The following is a 12,542-nucleotide window of genomic DNA, read 5'->3' as shown; positions in this document are numbered from 1 at the left end:
GGTGTTCGAACCGTAATGCGCAAGAATTGGTATGGAAACCCCGTATTTACATATCTGCCACTGTGCAGGAGAATCCGTATAGGTGTTCGAGTGTTCGAACCGTAATGCGCAAGAAATGGTATGTAAACCCGGTATTTACATATCTGCCACTGTGCAGGAGAATCCGTATAGGTGTTCGGGTGTTCGAACCGAAATGCGCAGGAAATGGTATGTAAATCCCGTATTTACATATCTGCCACTGTGCAGGAGAATCCGTATAGGTGTTCGGGTGTTCGAACCGTAATGCGCAAGAATTGGTATGGAAACCCCGTATTTACATATCTGCCACTGTGCAGGAGAATCCGTATAGGTGTTCGACTGTTCGAACCGTAATGCGCAAGAAATGGTATGTAAACCCCGTATTTACAAATCTGCCACTGTGCAGGAGAATCCGTATAGGTGTTCGAGTGTTCGAACCGTAATGCGCAAGAAATGGTATGTAAACCCCGTATTTACATATCTGCCACTGTGCAGGAGAATCCGTATAGGTGTTCGGGTGTTCGAACCGTAATGCGCAAGAATTGGTATGGAAACCCCGTATTTACATATCTGCCACTGTGTAGGAGAATCCGTATAGGTGTTCGAGTGTTCAAACCGTAATGCGCAACAAATGGTATGTAAACCCCGTATTTACATATCTGCCACTGTGCAGGAGAATCCGTATAGGTGTTCGAGTGTTCGAACCGTAATGCGCAAGAAATGGTATGTAAGCCCCGTATTTACATATCTGCCACTGTGCAGGAGAATCCGTATAGGTGTTCGAGTGTTCGAACCGTAATCCGCAAGAAATGGTATGTAATCCCGTATTTACATATCTGCCACTGTGCAGGAGAATCCGTATAGGTGTTCGAGTGTTCGAACCGTAATGCGCAAGAATTGGTATTGAAACCCCGTATTTACATATCTGCCACTGTGGAGGAGAATCCGTATAGGTGTTCGAGTGTTCGAACCGTAATGCGCAAGAATTGGTATGGAAACCCCGTATTTACATATCTTCCACTGTGCAGGAGAATCCATATAGGTGTTCGAGTGTTCGAACCGTAATGCGCAAGAAATGGTATGTAAACCCCGTATTTACATATCTGCCACTGTGCAGGAGAATCCGTATAGGTGTTCGAGTGTTCGAACCGTAATGCGCAAGAATTGGTATCGAAACCCCGTATTTACATATCTGCCACTGTGCAGGAGAATCCGTATAGGTGTTCGGGTGTTCGAACCGTAATGCGCAAGAAATGGTATGTAAACCCCGTATTTACATATCTGCCACTGTGCAGGAGAATCCGTATAGGTGTTCGAGTGTTCGAACCGTAATGCGCAAGAAATGGTATGTAAACCCCGTATTTACATATCTGCCACTGTGCAGGAGAATCCGTATAGGTGTTCGGGTGTTCGAACCGTAATGCGCAAAAATTGTTATGGAAACCCCATATTTACATATCTGCCACTGTGTAGGAGAATCCGTATAGGTGTTCGAGTGTTCGAACCGTAATGCGCAACAAATGGTATGTTAACCCCGTATTTACATATCTGCCACTGTGCAGGAGAATCCGTATAGGTGTTCGAGTGTTCGAACCGTAATGCGCAAGAAATGGTATGTAAGCCCCGGATTTACATATTTGCCACTGTGCAGGAGAATCCGTATAGGTGTTCGAGTGTTCGAACCGTAATGCGCAAGAATTGGTATCGAAACCCCGTATTTACTTATCTGCCACTGTGTAGGAGAATCCGTATAGGTGTTCGAGTGTTCGAACCGTAATGCGCAAGAATTGTTATGGAAACCCCGTATTTACATATCTGCCACTGTGCAGGAGAATCCGTATAGGTAGTCGGGTGTTCGAACCGTAATGCGCAAGAAATGGTATGGAAACCCCGTATTTACATATCTGCCACTGTGCAGGAGAATCCGTATAGGTGTTCGTGTGTTCGAACCGTAATGCGCAAGAAATGGTATGTAAACCCCGTATTTACATATCTGCCACTGTGCAGGAGAATCCGTATAGGTGTTCGAGTGTTCGAACCGTAATGCGCAAGAAATGGTATGTAAACCCCGTATTTACATATCTGCCACTGTGCAGGAGAATCCATATAGGTGTTCGAGAGTTCGAACCGTAATGCGCAAGAAATGGTGTGTAAGCCCCGTATTTACATATCTGCCACTGTGCAGGAGAATCCGTATAGGTGTTCGGGTGTTCGAACCGTAATGCGCAAGAATTGGTATGGAAACCCCGTATTTACATATCTGCCACTGTGCAGTAGAATCCGTATAGGTGTTCGAGTGTTCGAACCGTAATGCGCAAGAAATGGTATGTAAACCCCGTATTTACATATCTGCCACTGTGCAGGAGAATCCGTATAGGTGTTCGGGTGTTCGAACCGTAATGCGCAAGAAATGGTATGTAAACCCCGTATTTACATATCTGCCACTGTGCAGGATAATCCGTATTGGTGTTCGAGTGTTCGAACCGTAATGCGCAAGAATTGGTATGGAAACCCCGTATTTACATATCTGCCACTGTGCAGGAGAATCCGTATAGGTGTTCGAGTGTTCGAACCGTAATGGGAAAGAAATGGTATGTAAACCCCGTATTTACATATCTGCAACTGTGCAGGAGAATCCGTATAGGTGTTCGGGTGTTCGAACCGTAATGCGCTGGAATTGGTATGGAAACCCTGTATTTACATATCTGCCACTGTGCAGGTGAATCCGTATAGGTATTCGGGTGTTCGAACCGTAATGCGCAAGAATTGGTATGGAAACCCCGTATTTACACATCTGCCACTATGCTGGAGAATCCGTATAGGTGTTCGGGTGTTCGAACCGTAATGCGCAAGAATTGGTATGGAAACCCCGTATTTACATATCTGCCACTGTGCAGGAGAATCCCTATAGGTGTTCGAGTGTTCGCACCGTAATGCGCAAGAAATGGTATGTAAACCCCGTATTTACATATCTGCCACTGTGCAGGAGAATCCGTATAAGTGTTCGCGTGTTCGAACCGTAATGCGCAACAAATGGTATGTAAACCCCGTATTTACCTATCTGCCACTGTGCAGGAGAATCCGTATAGGTGTTCGGGTGTTCGAACCGTAATGCGCAAGAATTGGTATGGAAACCCCGTATTTACGTATCTGCCACTGTGCAGGAGAATCCGTATAGGTGTTCGAGTGTTCGAACCGTAATGCGCAAGAAATGGTATGTAAACCCCGTATTTACATATCTGCCACTGTGCAGGAGAATCCGTATAGGTGTTCGAGTGTTCGAACCGTAATGCGCAAGAAATGGTTTGTAAACCCCGTATTTACATATCTGCCACTTTGCCGGAGAATCCGTATAGGTGTTCGGGTGTTCGAACCGTAATGCGCAAGAATTGGTATGGAAACCCCGTATTTACATATCTGCCACTGTTTAGGAGAATCCGTATAGGTGTTCGAGTGTTCGAATCGTAATGCGCAACAAATGGTATGTTAACCCCGTATTTACATATCTGCCACTGTGCAGGAGAATCCGTATAGGTGTTCGAGTGTTCGAACCGTAATGCGCAAGAAATGGTATGTAAGCCCCGTATTTACATATTTGCCACTGTGCAGGAGAATCCGTATAGGTGTTCGAGTGTTCGAACCGTAATGCGCAAGAAATGGTATGTAAATCCCGTATTTACATATCTGCCACTGTGCAGGAGAATACGTATACGTGTTCGAGTGTTCGAACCGTAATGCGCAAGAAATGGTTTGTAAATCCCGTATTTACATATCTGCCACTGTGCAGGAGAATCTGTATAGGTGTTCGAGTGTTCGAACCGTAATGCGCAAGAAATGATATGTAAACCCCGTATTTACATATCTGCCACTGTGCAGGATAATCCGTATAGGTGTTCGAGTGTTCGAACCGTAATGCGCAAGAATTGGTATGGAAACCCCGTATTTACATATCTGCCACTGTGCAGGAGAATCCGTATAGGTGTTCGAGTGTTCGAACCGTAATGCGCAAGAAATGGTATGTAATCCCCGTATTTACATATCTGCCACTGTGCAGGAGAATCCGTATAGGTGTTTGAGTGTTCGAACCGTAATGCGCAAGAAATGGTATGTAAACCCCGTATTTACATATCTGCCACTGTGCAGGAGAATCCGTATAGGTGTTCGAGTGTTCGAACCGTAATGCGCAAGAATTGGTATTGAAACCCCGTATTTACATATCTGCCACTGTGTAGGAGAATCCGTATAGGTGTTCGAGTGTTCGAACCGTAATGCGCAAGAATTGGTATGGAAACCCCGTATTTACATATCTGCCACTGTGCAGGAGAATCCGTATAGGTGTTCGAGTGTTCGAACCGTAATGCGCAAGAAATGCTATGTAAACCCCGTATTTACATATCTGCCACTGTGCAGGAGAATCCGTGTAGGTGTTCGAGTGTTCGAACCGTAATGCGCAAGAATTGGTATCGAAACCCCATATTTACATATCTGCCACTGTGTAGGAGAATCCGTATAGGTGTTCGGGTGTTCGAACCGTAATGCGCAAGAAATGGTATGTAAACCCCGTATTTACATATCTGCCACTGTGCAGGAGAATCCGTATAGGTGTTCGAGTGTTCGAACCGTAATGCGCAAGAAATGGTATGTAAACCCCGTATTTACATATCTGCCACTGTGCAGGAGAATCCGTATAGGTGTTCGGGTGTTCGAACCGTAATGCGCAAGAAATGGTATGTAAACCCCGTATTTACATATCTGCCACTGTGCAGGATAATCCGTATTGGTGTTCGAGTGTTCGAACCGTAATGCGCAAGAATTGGTATGGAAACCCCGTATTTACATATCTGCCACTGTGCAGGAGAATCCGTATAGGTGTTCGAGTGTTCGAACCGTAATGCGAAAGAAATGGTATGTAAACCCCGTATTTACATATCTGCCACTGTGCAGGAGAATCCGTATAGGTGTTCGGGTGATCGAACCGTAAGGCGCAAGAATTGGTATCGAAACCCCGTATTTACATATCTGCCACTGTGCAGGAGAATCCGTATAGGTGTTCGAGTGTTCGAACCGTAATGCGCAAGAAATGGTATGTAAACCCCGTATTTACATATCTGCCACTGTGCAGGAGAATCCGTATAGGTATTCGGGTGTTCGAACCGTAATGCGCAAGAATTGCTATCGAAACCCCGTATTTACATATCTGCCACTGTGCAGGAGAATCCGTATAGGTGTTCGAGTGTTCGAACCGTAATGCGCAAGAAATGGTATGTAAACCCCGTATTTACATATCTGCCACTGTGCAGGAGAATCCGTATAGGTGTTCGGGTGTTCGAACCGTAATGCGCAAGAATTGGTATGGAAACCCCGTATTTACATATCTGCCACTGTGCAGGAGAATCCGTATAGGTGTTCGAGTGTTCGAACCGTAATGCGTAAGAAATGGTTTGTAAACCCCGTATTTACATATCTGCCACTGTGCAGGAGAATCCGTATAGGTGTTCGGGTGTTCGAACCGTAATGCGCAAGAAATGGTATGTAAACCCCGTATTTACATATCTACCACTGTGCAGGATAATCCGTATTGGTGTTCGAGTGTTCGAACCGTAATGCGCAAGAATTGGTATGGAAACCCCGTATTTACATATCTGCCACTGTGCAGGAGAATCCGTATAGGTGTTCGAGTGTTCGAACCGTAATGCGCAAGAAATGGTATGTAATCCCTGTATTTACATATCTGCCACTGTGCAGGAGAATCCGTATAGGTGTTTGAGTGTTCGAACCGTAATCCGCAAGAAATGGTATGTAAACCCCGTATTTACATATCTGCAACTGTGCAGGAGAATCCGTATAGGTGTTCGGGTGTTCGAACCGTAATGCGCTGGAATTGGTATGGAAACCCTGTATTTACATATCTGCCACTGTGCAGGAGAATCCGTATAGGTATTCGGGTGTTCGAACCGTAATGCGCAAGAATTGGTATGGAAACCCCGTATTTACATATCTGCCACTGTGCAGGAGAATCCGTATAGGTGTTCGGGTGTTCGAACCGTAATGCGCAAGAATTGGTATGGAAACCCCGTATTTACATATCTGCCACTGTGCAGGAGAATCCGTATAGGTGTTCGAGTGTTCGAACCGTAATGCGCAAGAAATGGTATGTAAACCCCGTATTTACATATCTGCCACTGTGCAGGAGAATCCGTATAGGTGTTCGCGTGTTCGAACCGTAATGCGCAACAAATGGTATGTAAACCCCGTATTTACATATCTGCCACTGTGCAGGAGAATCCGTATAGGTGTTCGAGTGTTCGAACCGTAATGCGCAAGAATTGGTATCGAAACCCCGTATTTACATATCTGCCACTGTGCAGGAGAATCCGTATAGGTGTTCGGGTGTTCGAACCGTAATGCGCAAGAATTGGTATGGAAACCCCGTATTTACATATCTGCCACTGTGCAGGAGAATCCGTATAGGTGTTCGAGTGTTCGAACCGTAATGCGCAAGAAATGGTATGTAAACCCCGTATTTACATATCTGCCACTGTGCAGGAGAATCCGTATAGGTGTTCGAGTGTTCGAACCGTAATGCGCAAGAAATGGTATGTAAACCCCGTATTTACATATCTGCCACTGTGCAGGAGAATCCGTATAGGTGTTCGAGTGTTCGAACCGTAATGCGCAAGAAATGGTATGGAAACCCCGTATTTACATATCTGCCACTGTGCAGGAGAATCCGTATAGGTATTCGGGTGTTCGAACCGTAATGCGCAAGAATTGCTATCGAAACCCCGTATTTACATATCTGCCACTGTGCAGGAGAATCCGTATAGGTGTTCGAGTGTTCGAACCGTAATGCGCAAGAAATGGTATGTAAACCCCGTATTTACATATCTGCCACTGTGCAGGAGAATCCGTATAGGTGTTCGCGTGTTCGAACCGTAATGCGCAACAAATGGTATGTAAACCCCGTATTTACATATCTGCCACTGTGTAGGAGAATCCGTATAGGTGTTCGGGTGTTCGAACCGTAATGCGCAAGAAATGGTATGTAAACCCCGTATTTACATATCTGCCACTGTGCAGGAGAATCCGTATAGGTGTTCGAGTGTTCGAACCGTAATGCGCAAGAAATGGTATGTAAACCCCGTATTTACATATCTGCCACTGTGCAGGAGAATCCGTATAGGTGTTCGCGTGTTCGAACCGTAATGCGCAACAAATGGTATGTAAACCCCGTATTTACATATCTGCCACTGTGGAGGAGAATCCGTATAGGTGTTCGAGTGTTCGAACCGTAATGCGCAAGAATTGGTATCGAAACCCCGTATTTACATATCTGCCACTGTGCAGGAGAATCCGTATAGGTGTTCGGGTGTTCGAACCGTAATGCGCAAGAATTGGTATGGAAACCCCGTATTTACATATCTGCCACTGTGCAGGAGAATCCGTATAGGTGTTCGAGTGTTCGAACCGTAATGCGCAAGAAATGGTATGTAAACCCCGTATTTACATATCTGCCACTGTGCAGGAGAATCCGTATAGGTGTTCGCGTGTTCGAACCGTAATGCGCAACAAATGGTATGTAAACCCCGTATTTACATATCTGCCACTGTGCAGGAGAATCCGTATAGGTGTTCGAGTGTTCGAACCGTAATGCGCAAGAATTGGTATCGAAACCCCGTATTTACATATCTGCCACTGTGCAGGAGAATCCGTATAGGTGTTCGGGTGTTCGAACCGTAATGCGCTGGAATTGGTATGGAAACCCCGTATTTACATATCTGCCACTGTGCAGGAGAATCCGTATAGGTGTTCGAGTGTTCGAACCGTAATGCGCAAGAAATGGTATGTAAACCCCGTATTTACATATCTGCCACTGTGCAGGAGAATCCGTATAGGTGTTCGAGTGTTCGAACCGTAATGCGCAAGAAATGGTATGTAAACCCCGTATTTACATATCTGCCACTGTGCAGGAGAATCCGTATAGGTGTTCGGGTGTTCGAACCGTAATGCGCAAGAAATGGTATGTAAACCCCGTATTTACATATCTGCCACTGTGCAGGATAATCCGTATTGGTGTTCGAGTGTTCGAACCGTAATGCGCAAGAATTGGTATGGAAACCCCGTATTTACATATCTGCCACTGTGCAGGAGAATCCGTATAGGTGTTCGAGTGTTCGAACCGTAATGCGAAAGAAATGGTATGTAAACCCCGTATTTACATATCTGCCACTGTGCAGGAGAATCCGTATAGGTGTTCGGGTGATCGAACCGTAAGGCGCAAGAATTGGTATCGAAACCCCGTATTTACATATCTGCCACTGTGCAGGAGAATCCGTATAGGTGTTCGAGTGTTCGAACCGTAATGCGCAAGAAATGGTATGTAAACCCCGTATTTACATATCTGCCACTGTGCAGGAGAATCCGTATAGGTATTCGGGTGTTCGAACCGTAATGCGCAAGAATTGCTATCGAAACCCCGTATTTACATATCTGCCACTGTGCAGGAGAATCCGTATAGGTGTTCGAGTGTTCGAACCGTAATGCGCAAGAAATGGTATGTAAACCCCGTATTTACATATCTGCCACTGTGCAGGAGAATCCGTATAGGTGTTCGGGTGTTCGAACCGTAATGCGCAAGAATTGGTATGGAAACCCCGTATTTACATATCTGCCACTGTGCAGGAGAATCCGTATAGGTGTTCGAGTGTTCGAACCGTAATGCGCAAGAAATGGTTTGTAAACCCCGTATTTACATATCTGCCACTGTGCAGGAGAATCCGTATAGGTGTTCGGGTGTTCGAACCGTAATGCGCAAGAAATGGTATGTAAACCCCGTATTTACATATCTACCACTGTGCAGGATAATCCGTATTGGTGTTCGAGTGTTCGAACCGTAATGCGCAAGAATTGGTATGGAAACCCCGTATTTACATATCTGCCACTGTGCAGGAGAATCCGTATAGGTGTTCGAGTGTTCGAACCGTAATGCGCAAGAAATGGTATGTAAACCCCGTATTTACATATCTGCCACTGTGCAGGAGAATCCGAATAGGTGTTCGAGTGTTCGAACCGTAATGCGCAAGAAATGGTATGTAAACCCCGTATTTACATATCTGCCACTGTGCAGGAGAATCCGTATAGGTGTTCGGGTGTTCGAACCGTAATGCGCAAGAAATGGTATGTAAACCCCGTATTTACATATCTGCCACTGTGCAGGATAATCCGTATTGGTGTTCGAGTGTTCGAACCGTAATGCGCAAGAATTGGTATGGAAACCCCGTATTTACATATCTGCCACTGTGCAGGAGAATCCGTATAGGTGTTCGAGTGTTCGAACCGTAATGCGAAAGAAATGGTATGTAAACCCCGTATTTACATATCTGCCACTGTGCAGGAGAATCCGTATAGGTGTTCGGGTGATCGAACCGTAAGGCGCAAGAATTGGTATCGAAACCCCGTATTTACATATCTGCCACTGTGCAGGAGAATCCGTATAGGTGTTCGAGTGTTCGAACCGTAATGCGCAAGAAATGGTATGTAAACCCCGTATTTACATATCTGCCACTGTGCAGGAGAATCCGTATAGGTATTCGGGTGTTCGAACCGTAATGCGCAAGAATTGCTATCGAAACCCCGTATTTACATATCTGCCACTGTGCAGGAGAATCCGTATAGGTGTTCGAGTGTTCGAACCGTAATGCGCAAGAAATGGTATGTAAACCCCGTATTTACATATCTGCCACTGTGCAGGAGAATCCGTATAGGTGTTCGGGTGTTCGAACCGTAATGCGCAAGAATTGGTATGGAAACCCCGTATTTACATATCTGCCACTGTGCAGGAGAATCCGTATAGGTGTTCGGGTGTTCGAACCGTAATGCGCAAGAAATGGTTTGTAAACCCCGTATTTACATATCTGCCACTGTGCAGGAGAATCCGTATAGGTGTTCGGGTGTTCGAATCGTAATGCGCAAGAAATGGTATGTAAACCCCGTATTTACATATCTACCACTGTGCAGGATAATCCGTATTGGTGTTCGAGTGTTCGAACCGTAATGCGCAAGAATTGGTATGGAAACCCCGTATTTACATATCTGCCACTGTGCAGGAGAATCCGTATAGGTGTTCGAGTGTTCGAACCGTAATGCGCAAGAAATTGTATGTAATCCCTGTATTTACATATCTGCCACTGTGCTGGAGAATCCGTATAGGTGTATGAGTGTTCGAACCGTAATCCGCAAGAAATGGTATGTAAACCCCGTATTTACATATCTGCAACTGTGCAGGAGAATCCGTATAGGTGTTCGGGTGTTCGAACCGTAATGCGCTGGAATTGGTATGGAAACCCTGTATTTACATATCTGCCACTGTGCAGGAGAATCCGTATAGGTATTCGGGTGTTCGAACCGTAATGCGCAAGAATTGGTATGGAAACCCCGTATTTACATATCTGCCACTGTGCAGGAGAATCCGTATAGGTGTTCGGGTGTTCGAACCGTAATGCGCAAGAATTGGTATGGAAACCCCGTATTTACATATCTGCCACTGTGCAGGAGAATCCGTATAGGTGTTCGAGTGTTCGAACCGTAATGCGCAAGAAATGGTATGTAAACCCCGTATTTACATATCTGCCACTGTGCAGGAGAATCCGTATAGGTGTTCGCGTGTTCGAACCGTAATGCGCAACAAATGGTATGTAAACCCCGTATTTACATATCTGCCACTGTGCAGGAGAATCCGTATAGGTGTTCGGGTGTTCGAACCGTAATGCGCAAGAATTGGTATGGAAACCCCGTATTTACGTATCTGCCACTGTGCAGGAGAATCCGTATAGGTGTTCGAGTGTTCGAACCGTAATGCGCAAGAAATGGTATGTAAACCCCGTATTTACATATCTGCCACTGTGCAGGAGAATCCGTATAGGTGTTCGAGTGTTCGAACCGTAATGCGCAAAAATTGGTATCGAAACCCCGTATTTACATATCTGCCACTGTGCAGGAGAATCCGTATAGGTGTTCGGGTGTTCGAACCGTAATGCGCAAGAATTGGTATGGAAACCCCGTATTTACATATCTGCCACTGTTTAGGGGAATCCGTATAGGTGTTCGAGTGTTCGAATCGTAATGCGCAACAAATGGTATGTTAACCCCGTATTTACATATCTGCCACTGTGCAGGAGAATCCGTATAGGTGTTCGAGTGTTCGAACCGTAATGCGCAAGAAATGGTATGGAAACCCCGTATTTACATATTTGCCACTGTGCAGGAGAATCCGTATAGGTGTTCGAGTGTTCGAACCGTAATGCGCAAGAAATGGTATGTAAATCCCGTATTTACATATCTGCCACTGTGCAGGAGAATACGTATACGTGTTCGAGTGTTCGAACCGTAATGCGCAAGAAATGGTATGTAAACCCCGTATTTACATATCTACCACTGTGCAGGATAATCCGTATAGGTGTTCGAGTGTTCGAACCGTAATGCGCAAGAAATGATATGTAAACCCCGTATTTACATATCTGCCACTGTGGAGGATAATCCGTATAGGTGTTCGAGTGTTCGAACCGTAATGCGCAAGAATTGGTATGGAAACCCCGTATTTACATATCTGCCACTGTGCAGGAGAATCCGTATAGGTGTTCGAGTGTTCGAACCGTAATGCGCAAGAAATGGTATGTAATCCCCGTATTTACATATCTGCCACTGTGTAGGAGAATCCGTATAGGTGTTTGAGTGTTCGAACCGTAATGCGCAAGAAATGGTATGTAAACCCCGTATTTACATATCTGCCACTGTGCAGGAGAATCCGTATAGGTGTTCGAGTGTTCGAACCGTAATGCGCAAGAATTGGTATTGAAACCCCGTATTTACATATCTGCCACTGTGTAGGAGAATCCGTATAGGTGTTCGAGTGTTCGAACCGTAATGCGCAAGAATTGGTATGGAAACCCCGTATTTACATATCTGCCACTGTGCAGGAGAATCCGTATAGGTGTTCGAGTGTTCGAACCGTAATGCGCAAGAAATGGTATGTAAACCCCGTATTTACATATCTGCCACTGTGCAGGAGAATCCGTATAGGTGTTAGAGTGTTCGAACCGTAATGCGCAAAAATTGGTATCGAAACCCCGTATTTACATATCTGCCACTGTGCAGGAGAATCCGTATAGGTGTTCGGGTGTTCGAACCGTAATGCGCAAGAAATGGTATGTAAACCCCGTATTTACGTATCTGCCACTGTGCAGGAGAATCCGTATAGGTGTTCGAGTGTTCGAACCGTAATGCGCAATAAATGGTATGTAAACCCCGTATTTACATATCTGCCACTGTGCAGGAGAATCCGTATAGGTGTTCGAGTGTTCGAACCGTAATGCGCAAGAATTGGTATTGAAACCCCGTATTTACATATCTGCCACTGTGTAGGAGAATCCGTATAGGTGTTCGAGTGTTCGAACCGTAATGCGCAAGAATTGGTATGGAAACCCCGTATTTACATATCTGCCACTGTGCAGGAGAATCCGTATAGG

Source organism: Camellia sinensis, chromosome 6 (genome assembly GCF_055761805.1).
Source record: "Camellia sinensis isolate YWXY chromosome 6, ASM5576180v1, whole genome shotgun sequence".
Taxonomy (NCBI): Eukaryota; Viridiplantae; Streptophyta; class Magnoliopsida; order Ericales; family Theaceae; genus Camellia; species Camellia sinensis.
The sequence above is the reverse complement of the archived record's forward strand: the minus strand, read 5'-3'. Positions refer to the sequence as shown.